This window comes from Protopterus annectens, chromosome 5.part1 (genome assembly GCF_019279795.1).
Source record: "Protopterus annectens isolate FY-2018-M chromosome 5.part1, PAN1.0, whole genome shotgun sequence".
Lineage (NCBI taxonomy): Eukaryota > Metazoa > Chordata > Ceratodontiformes > Protopteridae > Protopterus > Protopterus annectens.
The window spans coordinates 337,797,454-337,811,507 of NC_056736.1; the positions used below are offsets into that span (position 1 = coordinate 337,797,454).

The following is a 14,054-nucleotide window of genomic DNA, read 5'->3' on the forward strand; positions in this document are numbered from 1 at the left end:
GCAATCATACTAAAAAGCAAATTAATGAAGATACAAGATTTCTTTAATGGCTGTCAGGAGTTACATCTGTGCCATAAATTCAATCCTAATCCCTGTCCCAGTAACGCATCACTCGAAATCACAGTACAAGTCAATTGTTTATAGACTATATAGAATCTCTAACCAAGATTTCCCCAACATCTAATCCTAACCCAGCAACCATGTATCATCACATCCACTTTCACCTTAAACCTGTGCCCCCATATTCTGTATAAGCCTGCTGTTAAACTCAAACCATGCTCTACCTCGGCTGATAACCTTCCAAGTGAGTAGCACTTGGGAGATAGCATTGCCCACCCTGTCTCACTCGCTACAAACAGGTCAACCCACCCTGTCTCAATCCTTATAAACATGTCGGTCCAGGAATCCCAAGATTTTCTTTGAGTTTTACTGTTGCAGTCATTACACGTGGGTTATCTGCCTGCTGGTAGTCTGCCCGAATACCAGAGTCTTGGGATTTCTGCGTCGGATGCTGTCACCTCTTCATGATACCAGGTCATCAGGGGTATAAAGCATGCAGCCGATGTCATTACATCAGCTTTTCTTGCCACGTGGGAGCCCAAAGCAGAAGCACTTCGCAAGTGCTGGTTGACAGCTTCCTGAAATTTTCGTTTTTCGAGTTTCAAACCTGAAGTCTTCTAAAGCTAAGTACCCCATTGGGGATCCTTTTTTCTTGCTCTAACCGATGTGAGAAAGTTAATGGTCTTCCCTGTGGAAAGCAAATACCACACAGAGATTTTCATTTTTACTGTGTTATCCGTTTAGGCCCAGACCATGACTTTCCTCGCTGTAGGTTTTGTGCCGTAACACCCGAACTATTCGTTGGGCTGTCTTTGTCGCTAAATTCTCACTCATTCTCAGTTTTCTGAAATGATTTTTATAAGCCATCCGACTGTCGATCTTCCGAAAAAACGTAAGGATAGAGAGAGAGACGGACCGCATAGTTCCAAAACTTCTGACGCTTCCGTTAAGCTAGTAGCCAGTTCTCCGGTACTCAGTGAGGCACTTTTGCAGCTCCTGATACCCACTTCTACAGATTCGCAGGCCTCTGCTGAGACCCATTCAGAGTCCAGTTTGCCGCGAGATGCTTCTTCGACTATGGGACTTGATGTCTCTATCTTGGATGGGTCCAGAGCCGCTGTGCAGGCACCGGCTTCTGAGGGTGTATTGCAACCTTCCAATGTTTGCATTAAACCACCAGCTTCATTTTTGACTAAAGATACAGAGTTACTCAGGCCCAGAGTTTGCACTACGCCTAGAAATCCGATAAATCGCATGCTCAAGCTCCCCTGCCACAGAAACCAATGCTTAGAATGGCTAAAGTCCTTATAACTTTAATTATGGGAAGACAGCCTTCCCCCTATAGAAGACAAAGAATTGATTTTTCTTCTGATACTACAGACCATGAGTCAGATGACTGTGATCCTTCTGATTACCAGGACATACCCTTATCTACCTATGAGGATTCAAATGCAGAGGATTCCATACCCTCTGCTTCCCCTCCAGAGGACTTTTCTTTTGGTGAAACCTTGCATACTTTGAGAGCATTTCACTGGGAATTCCAGGACTACCCTCAGTACAAAAAGAGACTCAAGAATTTTTAGATTTGCCTCAGCACAGGCCTCTAGCTATACCCCCTGTCCTGGACGATGTAGATGTCTTCATGGAATCCAGTCTTTCTCCTGATACTGTACCACCAGCTCCTAGAAAGCCTGACAGGTACTACAGAGTACCTGACTCTCTCAAATTTCAATAAGAATCTGACTGCGGATCCAGAGACTATTTCCCTGGGACCTAAAGACATTAAGGCTGCTACAGCCAAAAAAACGTACCCCTTCGGACAGGGATTCTAGAGCTTTAGACAGATGGGGTAAGAATGTATATACCTCTGCAACTCTTAACATCAGGGCTTTGAACTGCCAGTTTCACATGTTGAAGTACCAGCAGCATATATATTTATTTGCATGGAATGAAAATGTGTTTATTATGGAACTAATTAAACAAAAAGTGTTGCTTCCAGATTGTACAGAAAATAAAGATTTACAACAGTTAATGCATTTTGCAAACCTAGTTAGTAAACATACTTTGCAGTGGGTTTGATGCCTTAGAAGCATCTTGCAGGGCTGCTGTCACTGGGTCTGTACTGAGAAGGTATGCTTGGCTGAAGGAGCAAATCTTGCCAGATCATGTCAAAGCAAAATTACTAGATGCTCCATTAAACCAGGAAATGTTGCTTGGTACAAAAGCAGAAGTACTTAAAAAGATGGAGGAAAAAGCTTAACTCTGTGCAAACTCTTTAAAGATTTCTTACAAGTGCAGCCACCTAGATTCAGTAAGCATTGGCCTTCTAAAAACTAGTCCTTTCCAGTCCCTCCCAGGCATCCTCAGTCCAAACCCAGAGGCAACAGGCCACCAAGACTAAAGTCTCAGGGTATGCAGAGATCTAATCAATGGAGTGCTCCCTCCTCTAAAACAGGGAGTGGTAAGCCACCTCTTATGGAAAAAGTTCGCAATGACTTGTCTGTCTTCCTTCCCAGCAGAGCCCAAGTATTCGCACCCCTAGGAGGAAAACTTGCCCTGCATGCACAAAACTGGGATGTCCATTACCTGGGACAGATGGGTCCTTAACATTGTATCCCAGGGATACAGATTCTACTTACACTCACTGCCAGCCTGAAGCGGGTTGCCAGACCTTCCTCCAAACTAGTGGGCAGAGGCTGAAAACAAGTACTTTCTCTTCTCAGTATCAGGGCTATTCAACCTGTGCCATTAGAGCAAAGGGGACAGGGTTTCTACTCCAGACTATTCCTGGTTCCCAGAAAAGAGGGCTCTCTGCACCCTATCCTAGATCTGTCGATTCTCTACACCTTCCTGGTGGTCCCAAAATTCAAACTGTTGACTCTGCAACAACTTCTTCCTATGCTAATCAAGGACACCTGACTAGTCACCCTAGACTTAAAAGAAGCTTATCTGCACATCCCCGTAAGGGATTCTTGCAGGAAATATCTACATTTCAGGGTAGGCTCTATGCACCATCAGTTCTCTGCACTTCCCTTTGGCTTATCTACTGTGCCCAGGATATTCACAAACTGCCTGGCTCTAGCCATTGCATACTGCAGGCAGAGAAATGTTCAAATTTACCCATACTTGGACGATTGCCTGATTCAGGCGGACAGTCAGTAGTTGCTACTTCAGCACCTGGCATTTGTAAAGAGACTTTTAACTTCTCTGGGGTACACCATCAACAAGAAAAAATCACAACTGGTGCCCAACCAAAATATTGTATTCCTGGGAGCAAGCTTGAACACAACTTCCCAGATGTCATTCCTCACTCCAGAAAAACAGGCTTATTTGACAAACTACTTAAAACTATTGGACACCAAAACCCAGCTATCTGCAACAAGAAAAATACTGCAAGCCCTAGGATTCATGGCCTTCTGAACTGTACTAATTCCATATGCAAGATTGTATATGAGGAAACTTCAGTGATACTGAGTCTCTGGTGTCAGCATTCTCAGGACCTGGAAACGCTGATTCCTATCATTCTTTGTCTAAAGGCAGTGTTCCTTTGGTGGGCAGAGGCATGCAACCACAACAAGGGGCTTAATTTCACTCAATCCCTCGCCTCCCAAACCTTGACAAAGACACATCAGACTATGCATTGTGGGCCCACATGGCAGACAAATGCATACAAGGCATATGTAGCTCCGAACAAATTCCCGTGCTTATTTATCAAAAAGAAATTTTAGCTATACAGAATGCTCTGACAGCCTTCAGTTACCATATCCTTCCAGGACAACTCCAGATTAAGACAACACCACAGTTATGTGGTACATAAATCAAGCGGGGGGAAACTCATTCCTACCCTCTCTGCATGTTAGTCATGGCCCTGTGGAACACAGCCCAGAGCAACCAAGTGGACCTGCAAGCTTAATTCCTGCCAGGCAAACAAAATTTACTGGCAGACTACTTGAGCAGAAATCTACTGGACCCACATGAGTGGAAGCTGGAACCCAACTCATTCAAACTTCTTATCCACAGGTGGGGGACACCAGAGGTGGACCTCTTTGCTTCTCCCCAAAACCATCAGTTGAACTAATTTTGCACCAGAAATACCCACAGCCAAGCGTGGAAAATGGATGCCCTATCCTTTACATGAAAAAACCTCTCAATTTATGCCTTTACCCCTCTGCCCCTCCTCTCGAAAGCACTACTCAAGATCAAACAGGACAGGCCAAGGACAATCCTTACTGCCCCAGACTGACCATGCCAGCTCTGGTACCCACTCCTATGCAGTCTGACAGCAGTGCCACCCTGGCACCTACATCAGACCCCCCCTCCCTGCTGTCCCAGCAGGAGGGATAGATTTTGTGTCCTCCTCTGCAAACCCTGAACCTTGCAGCCTGGCTTTATCCCCTAAATACACCACCAGCAACCCTCAGCAAACAGGTGCTGGATGTCATCTTTGAGGCCAGAAGGCCTAGTACTAAGAAATTCTATTCAGAAAAGTGGAAAAGATATTGTTCTTGGAGCCAGTCTCAAGGAAAGGACACAACTGTGGCCCCCTTACCTCAAATCCTAGATTACCTAGCAGAGGTACTCCGCAAAGGCCTATCTTTTTCATCTGTTAAAATTCTTGCCTCTGCCATCTCCGCTCACTGCAGTACTGAGCCACCTCTATTTTCTCACCCTCTCATCAAACAGTTCCTGAGAGGAGCTAACAATGTAACTGTACTAGAGAAGCTCACATTTCCCCCTTTTGCGCCTGCTGCTACAGCAGAGTTAAAATTAATCTCTTGGAAAACCGCCTTACTTCTAAGCCCATCACTTCAGCAAGAAGAGTGTCTGAGTTACAGGCACTAATGGTTGTGGAACCCTTCATTATTTTCCATGCGGACAGGGTTTCCCTCAGGACTAACCCATCATTTATGCCCAAGGCTGTATTCAGTGTGGCTTTAAACCAATCCATCCATTTACCAACCTTTTTCCCTAATCCTCAGAATAAAGGGGGAAAGGGTTCTGCATTCCTTGGACATGCACAGACAGCTTAGGTTCTACCTTGACAGAACTAAACCTTTCAGAAAATCTGACCAGCTGCTAGTCAGCTTCGCTACAGGGGCAGAGGGCAAGACCATTTCAAAGTAAACCATTTCCTAATGTATAGCGCACTGCATCCATTTCTGCTACAAACAGCATGGAAAATCTACCCTATAGGGGATCAGAACTCATTCTGCTAGGACTACGTCAACCTCTACAGCATTCCTCAGGGGAGTCCCTACCAGGGACATCCTGGAAGCTGCAACCTGGAATTCTGTACAGACCCTTCACCAGGCAGTATCACTTACCTATTTTTTTATAAATCCAGAGCTGGATTTGCCACAGCAGTCTTACTAGGCCTGCTAGCCAGCCCCAATACTTCTTGACTGCCTCCATTCTTCCTCAGCTTTGGGAATCGACCCAAGTGTGATGACTGCAACAGTGAAACACGAACATAGTACAATTGTGTACACTTACCATAAATGTAGATGTTCGAGTGTATTCACTACAGTCCTTGTTTACCCTCCCTTCAGCCCCCTGACTTTTCTAGTCTTTCCACCTGTCCTCTTTTGTCCATATCTTATGGCAGTGGTATTTACTTTTTACTGGAGGTGTTCCATACCATGTAGTTGCTGCCTATTTTGGAGGCTCTTGACATCTGGGACGAGAAAAACTGATGTAATGGCATCGGCTGCATGTTTTTATACCCCTGACGTCATGGAAGAGCAACAGCATCTGACGCAGAAATCCCAAGACTCTGGTATTTGGGCCGACTGAGGGCTACCTGCAGGCAGATAACCAAGTGTGATGACCGCAACAGTGAATACACTCCAACATCTACATTTATGGTAAGTGTACACAACTGTACTTTCCCTGTCACTGGAAAAGTCTCACATTATCCCTGTGCACAAAGGAAATTTAGGGGATATTACTGAACTTAGAGCTGTAGAAATCTTCTCTTCTCTCCAAAATACTTGAAAAATGTATTCAAAAACAGTTGGTAAATGGTCTCCTACAAGCACTCCTATCCCCCTCACAGCATGGGTTCCATCCTTCCCACGGTACTAATACCGTATTTCCAACCTTTGTAGGTGCTTGTCAGTAACGCTAGACATAATGGCAAACTAGTCTTCTCCCTACTTCTAAACTTGTCTAAAGCTTTTGACAGTTTGTCATAGCAAACTTCTGCTTCAAATGTCCTCATTAGGGGTCTCTCTCAGCCCACCCTTTTGTGGTTCATAAGCTGCCTATCTAGTGGGTTATCGGTCAGCAAAATGGCACTCCATCTCGCCATACTTCATCACCACCCGTGTACCACAAGGCTCTATCCTTGGACTCCTCTCTAACATTGTTACCAACACCCTCCACAATATCCCATCCTAATGCAGTATCCAGATGACTCCACACACTTTTTTTTACATCTTGACAGTCTGGCATGCCTCCAAAAAATATTCAGGAAGGTTTATCAGTGTAACAGCGACTAAAACATGGCTATGTAACTTTTTCAACTCATGCTGAACCCTTAAAAAAAATAAAAATTTTCCCAAATCCCTCTCCCATTAAAAAAATTGTCCTGTCTGTTGATATGACAACCACTGAAGTCACAATTCATTGAAAATATTAGGGATGATGGTGGGTAATCTTAAAATTGACTTGCATGTACAAAATTGCATAAGAAACTCTTCAAAAATGAGGGATGCTTTATAGAGCCTAAAACTTCCTCCTTGGTGCAACTAAAACTTGCACTTGCTGCTATTTATCTTCTTTCTGTACTCTCTGGTGTTCCATCCTTACCAGTCTTCAGTCATCACAAAGATGCTAAATTTGCAGCAAATACCCCTTTCATAACCTAACACTGTATAGCACTAAAAAGCTTAAATAAGTTAGGACTGTCCCATGAACAAACATGTACGGAGTTTCTTGCCTCCTATTTTATTATCCAGAATCCATCTGCTTGTCCATTTTACACAACTATGTTCCTAGTCTCAGTATGTTCCAGTGACCAAAAACTGTCTACATGTCTGTCAAATCGGCTAGGCGTTTGCTGTACGTACTCGTACCATTTTTTCTGAGGCCTGCAACTCTTTTTTTCTACCCATCAGGTCAGTACCCTCCTTTCCATCCTTCAAAACTATTCTAAAAGGCTTCTTAGCCACATGTAGGCAGTGTTCTTGCTCAGCGCAGGGATAAACTGTCCATAAACGTGAACAAATACTTATTCATACTTTACATTTCCTTACTTTCCCTTCACTTTCTTCTTTACTTCTATCAATTTCTCTCCTCTGGCTTTGCTTTTCTCTTACTTAGTATCACAATTCTCGTTTGTGTTATACGATCTTAATTTTATTTTCTCTATAAACTGGCTTAAAATTCTGTAATAAATCATTGTCATATGACTTGTATCTATTTTTGATGGAGGTTCAGGGAGCACACAATTCCAGTATAAACCACACAACTAGCAGCAACCACCAAAGATTTGTTGAGCAAACACAGCAGTCAAGGCTTTCATCTTACACCAAGACTTCATCAGAACTGCAGTAGTCACATAAACCACACAGTATAAAGGAACATCCTGTAGTCTTGTCGTTAAAACTGACCAATACAAATAATTTATTTGTTTTACATTTGTTTACCGGGAGAGTACGAGTGGGCATATAAATCCCTTTTTCAGCGGAGGCCTGGGGAGAAAAGCTCTATTGTTAGTAAACTATTTTGTTAGTAAAAAGAAAATTGTATAATACAATAAAGAAAAAAATAGCAACAGACATTCATAACGGCAAAAAGACTAGAACAAAATAAATTGGTTAAGTGGGAGACGCGACCAATAATCTTGTATAACAATGCTTCTAGAAGACTGTTCTTAGAGTAGTATCAGGTAGTGACATTGCGTACAATGATTGCAATTATGATACTTAGTCTTATAGACAGGTATGGTGTACTGGTGAATGGTGAGGATGCAGGGAGTAGAGGTGGTGAAGGTGGATGAGTTTAAGTACTTGGGATCAACAGTTCAGAGTAATGGTGAGTGTGGAAGAGAGGTGAAGAAGAATACAGGCAGGATGGAGTGGGTGGAGAAGTGTCGAGTGATTTGTGACAGACTAGTTACCAGTAAGAGTGAAAGGTAAGGTCTACAAGAGGGTAGTGAGACCAGCTATGTTATATGGGTTGGAGACAGTGGCATTGACAAAAAGGCAGGAGTCAGAGCTTGAAGTAGCAGAGTTGAAGATTTTAAGATTTGCACTGGGTGTGACGAGAATGTACAGGATTATGAATAAGTATATTAGAGGGTCAGCCCAGGTTGGAATGTTTGGAGACAAAGCCAGAAAGGCAAGATTTCATTGGTTTGGACATGTGTTGAGGAGGGATGCAGAGTATTTTGGGGAAAAATATGCCAAGGATGAAGCTGCCAGGTAACAGGAAAAGAGGAGGGCTAAGATAAGGTTTATGGATGTGGTGAGAGAGGACAATGCAGGTGGTTGGTGTGACAGAGCACGATGCAGAGGGACAGGAAGAAAAGGAAACAGTTGATCTATTGTGGCGATCCCCAACGGGAGCAGCTGAAAGAAGTCTTATATACAGGTAGCATAGCAAACTGAATACATAAAATATGGTAGATATTAACAGTGAGAGAGAAAAAAACTTGAAAATGTAATTACAGTTTGAAACAGTGCGTGAGAGTGAGAAAACAGTGCCAAACATGTTACAATGCATGTACAACAAATTATAAAGACGACTGATGAATTACCCCTCCATACTTTCAATTTTAGGGTTGGGGTAACGGAACAGCCGTCATTAAGCCCATGGGAAGCAAGGGCATCGCATGTCAAAATCAAGATGAATTCCTTTCTATTGAGGTGGTGTTCTGTGCTAAAACCCCTTGCATCCCATTCCAACTACAAACTTGGAAGTGCTCGTCAGGAAAACTGAAGTATGCCTGTATTGGAGGTGTTCCTTTCTTGATGTCATTAGTGTTCATAAATTTTCTTTCAGCTTACGACATGGTCTTTCCAATGTAGAATGCCTTACAACATTGACGAAGAGCTCGGTATATCACCCCCTTGGATACACAGTTGAAGTGTTTTTTTACCTTGAATTTCCTATTCCTGATGAAAAATGAGTGGCACAGTAAAATATGCGGACAATAATTGCAATGATTGCATTTGTACGTGCCCTTAGGTCTACTAGAACAACTCGTGTCACATTTAATTTCTAAAAGGTTCATAAAAGACTTGCCTTTTCTGAATACGAACCTTTGGCTTGACCCCAAACAATTATTTGCCTTCATTAATGCTCGTTACAATTGGCCAAAAGTTACACAGTGTCCACTACGTCATAGATGTTGACAGAAGAGGTGACTAGTGAACGTTCGAAAGGGGCAATTGGTGGTTGGTTGTTTGGATGATCTATAACCAGCCAAATGGTTAGGTTATAGAGTGCATCAAAAAAGCTAGTTCATTTAACTTACCCTTAAATAGCTGGTTCTCTCTCTTTGAGAAAATGTGTGAATTAGAAATGCGGAAATCTTTTTCCAAAAAAACAGCCAGAGATTACAACTTCTCTGAGGAGGCATTGTTCAAAGAATTATGTAGCAACAAGGGTATCAGGATAATGAAACTGGGCAAGGGTGGGGGGAATAGATGATGTTCATCGTGTTACCCTGCTGCAGTCATCACACTTGGGTTATCCTGTCGTCAGGCGGTCCCGTAGTCGGCCGGAATTTCAAAGTCTTGGTCCGGCGTTGGTTGCTGTCGCTTCTTCCCTGACGTCAGTGTGCCAGGGGTATATATATTGCAACCGACACCATTTTCTTCAGTCTTTCTTGCCGCGCGGTAGCAGAAGCAGTTTGCAAGTGCTGGTCGGCAGACTCCTGAGATTTTTGAATTGCAGACCGAAGTCTTCTATAAAGCTAAGTACCCCGTTGGGGAAACTCTTCTTGCCCCAGACCGATGTCAGCAAAAGTTAACAATTGTATTTCTTGTGGGAAGCAAATACCTCATAAGGATTTTCATTCTTATTGCATACCTTGCCTAGGCCCAGACCACAACGTCACTAGTTGTCGTTTTTGTGCTAGGTTTAATAAACGTACTATTAAAAGACGCTTTGATTTCGCACAACACTACTTCGGTAGAAAATTTAATTACAGTATGCCGTCGGAGCAACCGACTTCTGGCGTGCACAAAAAACGCAAGGATAAGGACAGACAGCCCAGGCCTAAGCCAGATTCTTAGGCCTCGGCTGGGCCGGTCTCCGGTTCTCCGGTCCTCAGTGAGGCTCTGACGCATCCCCTGACTAACGCAGATTTGGAACCAGAGACCGCTTCAGAGCTTTTGGCGGAATGTACCAGGCCGACGCAACCATTTTGTTCAGGCCCTACCGACGACATTGCTGGTAAAGATGTCGATGCTGCAGAAACGCCTTCGGTTTCTGAAGACTTTTTCAGACCGACTACGCTCACCATTAAAACGTATCGTAACACGAAGACTCCTATTAAATCTAAAAGGACTGCACTTCAGTCCCCTTTCAAGGCCCCATGCCTAAGAAACAGATGCTCAAAATGGCTGAAGATTTAATCTCTCTAATCAGGGGTTCCCAGCCTCCTCCTGACAAAAGGCCTAGACAAGAGGAAGATTATGCATCCTCTGAACAAGTGTCCATTTCTTCAGCCTCCTCTGAAGACCAAGATTACTCCTCCTCCCCTTATGAAGATTCTGATGCTGAGGATTCCATTCCCTCAGCTTCTCCTCCTGAAGACTACTCTTTTGGGGGAAACTTTACACACTATGAGGGAACATTTCCACTGGGAAGGTCAGGACTACTCTGACTTGAAGAAAAGGCTCAGTTTCTTTTACTCCCCCAGCACAGACCACTTGCCATCCCACCTGTGTTAGACATTGTGGATGATGTTTACATAGAATCCAGTTTGAACCCAGACACTCTACCTCCTGCTCCGGCCAAGCCTGACAGATACTATAGAGTGCCTGATTCCCATAAATTTCTATATAAAAGTCCTGCTGCTGACCCAGAGGCAATCTCCCAGGGTCCCAAAGGGGCTAAGGCTTCTATGGCTAAAAATCCTATACCCTCTGAAAGGGATTCCAGAGCGCTAGACAGGTGGGGGGAAAAAGGTTTACACCTCAGCCGCTCTAGCTATGAGGGCACTAAATTGCCAATTTCACATGCTTAAGTATCAGCAAGTTCTAATCTCTCAGTTAAAGCAAAGAATGACCACTCCCCCTCAACAGTCTGAATTGAAAGAAATGCAGGATCTGTTGCATGCAACTGAACAGGTGGGCAAACACACCTTACAATGTGGGTTTGATTCTCTGGAGGCCTCCTGCAGAGCAGCTGTCACTGGGTCTGTTATACGTAGGCATGCCTGGTTAAAGGAACAAACTCTGCCTGATCATGTTAAAGCAAAGCTTCTAGATGCTCCCTTACAGCAGGATGTTCTTTTTGGAGTTAAAGCAGAAGTCATCTTAAAGAAAATGGAGGATAAGGCAAAATCTATGCAGACAGTCAAAGATTTCCTACAGGTACAGCCCCCACGCTTCAGCAGAAACTGGCCAACAAAAAATTGGTCCTTTCCAGCTACTGACAGACCACAGAGGGTAAATACAGACGTCCAAGAGGCAGAGGACAACCACAAGCACAGTACAAACCTCACCAATGGGGCCACTACAACATAGAAGGGAGGAGAAGACTGGTCCCAATCTGCCAGAAGGCAAACTCAGTGACTTGCACCTCATCCGGCCAAGCAACTCTCTCTTGGCAGCCCCCTTGGGAGGAAAACTCACACTTTTTTCAGACAACTGGCACATTGTCACAAAGGACAAATGGGTCCTAGACATAATTTTATGAGGATACAGATTCCATTTTCACACCTTGCCAATGAAAAGAGGAATGCCAAACCTGCCACAAAATCATTGGGCAGAGGCACAAAAGCAAATTACAGCTCTCATGGACATGAGCCATTCAATTGGTACCTAATCGAGAGCAAGGTCAAGGATTTTACTCAAGACTCTTTCTAGTGCCCAGGAAGGACAATGCCTGGAGACCTATTCTGGGCCTTTTAATTTTAAACACATTCTTACAAGTACCCAAATTCAAGATGCTAACACTACAGCAGCTTCTTCCCATGTTGGGCAAGGAGGCCTGGCTATTAACGTTGGACCTCAAGGAGGCATACCTGCATGTCCCTATCAGACAAAGTTGCAGAAGATACCTCCATTTCATTGCAGGTTCAACCCATTACCAATTCTCTGTACTGCCCTTTGGCTTATCTACTGCGCCCAGTCTCTTCACAAAATGCCTGGCACCAGTAATTGCTTACTGCAGACAGAGGAATTCAAATATATCCATACCTGGACGACTGCCTCATCCAAGCAGAAAGCAAGGACATTCTCTTACATCATCTGGCTTTTGTAAAACATCTACTAAACTGCCTGGGGGTACACAGTAAACGAAATGAAGTCAAAACTAGTACCCTCACAAAATGACATTCCTGGGTGCCAGCTTGAACACAACGGCCCAGAAGGCTTATCTGACGCCAGACAAGCAACTACAACTGACTCAATATTTCAAAACAATGGCAACAAAGACCCAGTTAACTGCAAGAAAAATTCTGCAGGCTTTGGGCTTCATGGCATCTTGCATACTACTAATACCATTTGCAAAGCTTCATATGAGGAAATTACAGTGGTACCTAAAAAGCGTATGGTCTCAACACAGCCACAGCTTGGACACAATGATCTCTCATTCCCTGCCTACAACAGGAGTTTCTATGGTGGTCACAGGCATGTCACCTCAACAAGGTCAGCCGTTCACCTTGCCCCCAGCCAGGCAAACTATCACAACAGATGCATCAGACTACGCCTGGGGGGCACACATGGCAGGACAGTGCGTTCAAGGCGTATGGACTGCACATCAAAGGAATCTGCACATCAATCAAAAAGAAATGCAAGCTGTACAGAAAGCTCTGACAGCCTTCAAGAATCTATTACATCCAGGACAACTTACAATAAAGACGGACAACACCACAGTAATGTGGTACATAAACAAGGGGGTACTCACTCCTACCCTCTATCCAGTCAATCAATGATCTTATGGAACACAGCTCTGGCTTACCAAGTTCAGTTGCAAGCTCAGTTCCTGCCAGGAAAGAAGAACATGTTGGCAGACTACCTTAGCAGAAACATCATGGATCCCCACGAGTGGAAACTAGATCCACAAGTATTTACAATGATAACTCAGAAATGGGGCTTTCCAGACATGGACCTGTTTGCCAGTCCTCAAAACTATCAAATAACAAAATTTTGCACAAGGACACTTCACCATCAAGCTTGGAAAGTAGACGCACTCTTTCAGTTGGAAAAACCTGACAGCATATGCCTTCCCTCCATTGCCTTTCCTCACAAAGGTGCTTCTGAAAGTCAAAAAGGAGAGACCACGACTGATTCTCATAGCCCCAGACTGGCCACGCCAGCACTGGTACCCACTATTGAGAAATATGGCCCAGAGCCCACCTTGGATCTTACCACAAATTACCCATTTGCTCACACAACAAAACAATCAGATTCTTCACAGCCAGCTCAAAAGCTTAAATCTGGCTGCATGGCGCATCACCTAAGCATCCAGCCAGCTCCTCTTTCCCAAGCAGTTATGGATGTTGTTCTGGAAGCTAGGAGACCAAGCACCAGGAAGTCTTATTCGGACAAATGGAAAAGGTTTTGTGCCTGGAACCAGTCTAAAGGCCAAGACACATTTCAGCCTCACATTCTACGGTACTTAACTGAGATGTTGCACAAAGGACTTTCTTTCTCCTCCATTAAAATCCATGCTTCAGCTATTTCAGCCCACTACAACATGGATCCACCCTTATTTTCACATCCACTTCTAAGGCATTTCCTCAGAGGGGCAAAAAACATTAGGCCCCCCAGGACAGCACCTACTCCAACATGGGACCTCAATTTTGTTCTGGA

General features: G+C 44.0%; 1 protein-coding gene across 1 annotated transcript in view; it reads left to right on the forward strand.

Annotated features, from left to right (window-relative positions):
* Window positions 1-14,054, forward strand: part of NUMA1 (nuclear mitotic apparatus protein 1) — a 3,180,433-nt gene that overhangs the window by 1,799,045 nt on the left and 1,367,334 nt on the right. The gene's annotated exons all lie outside the window — the stretch shown is intronic.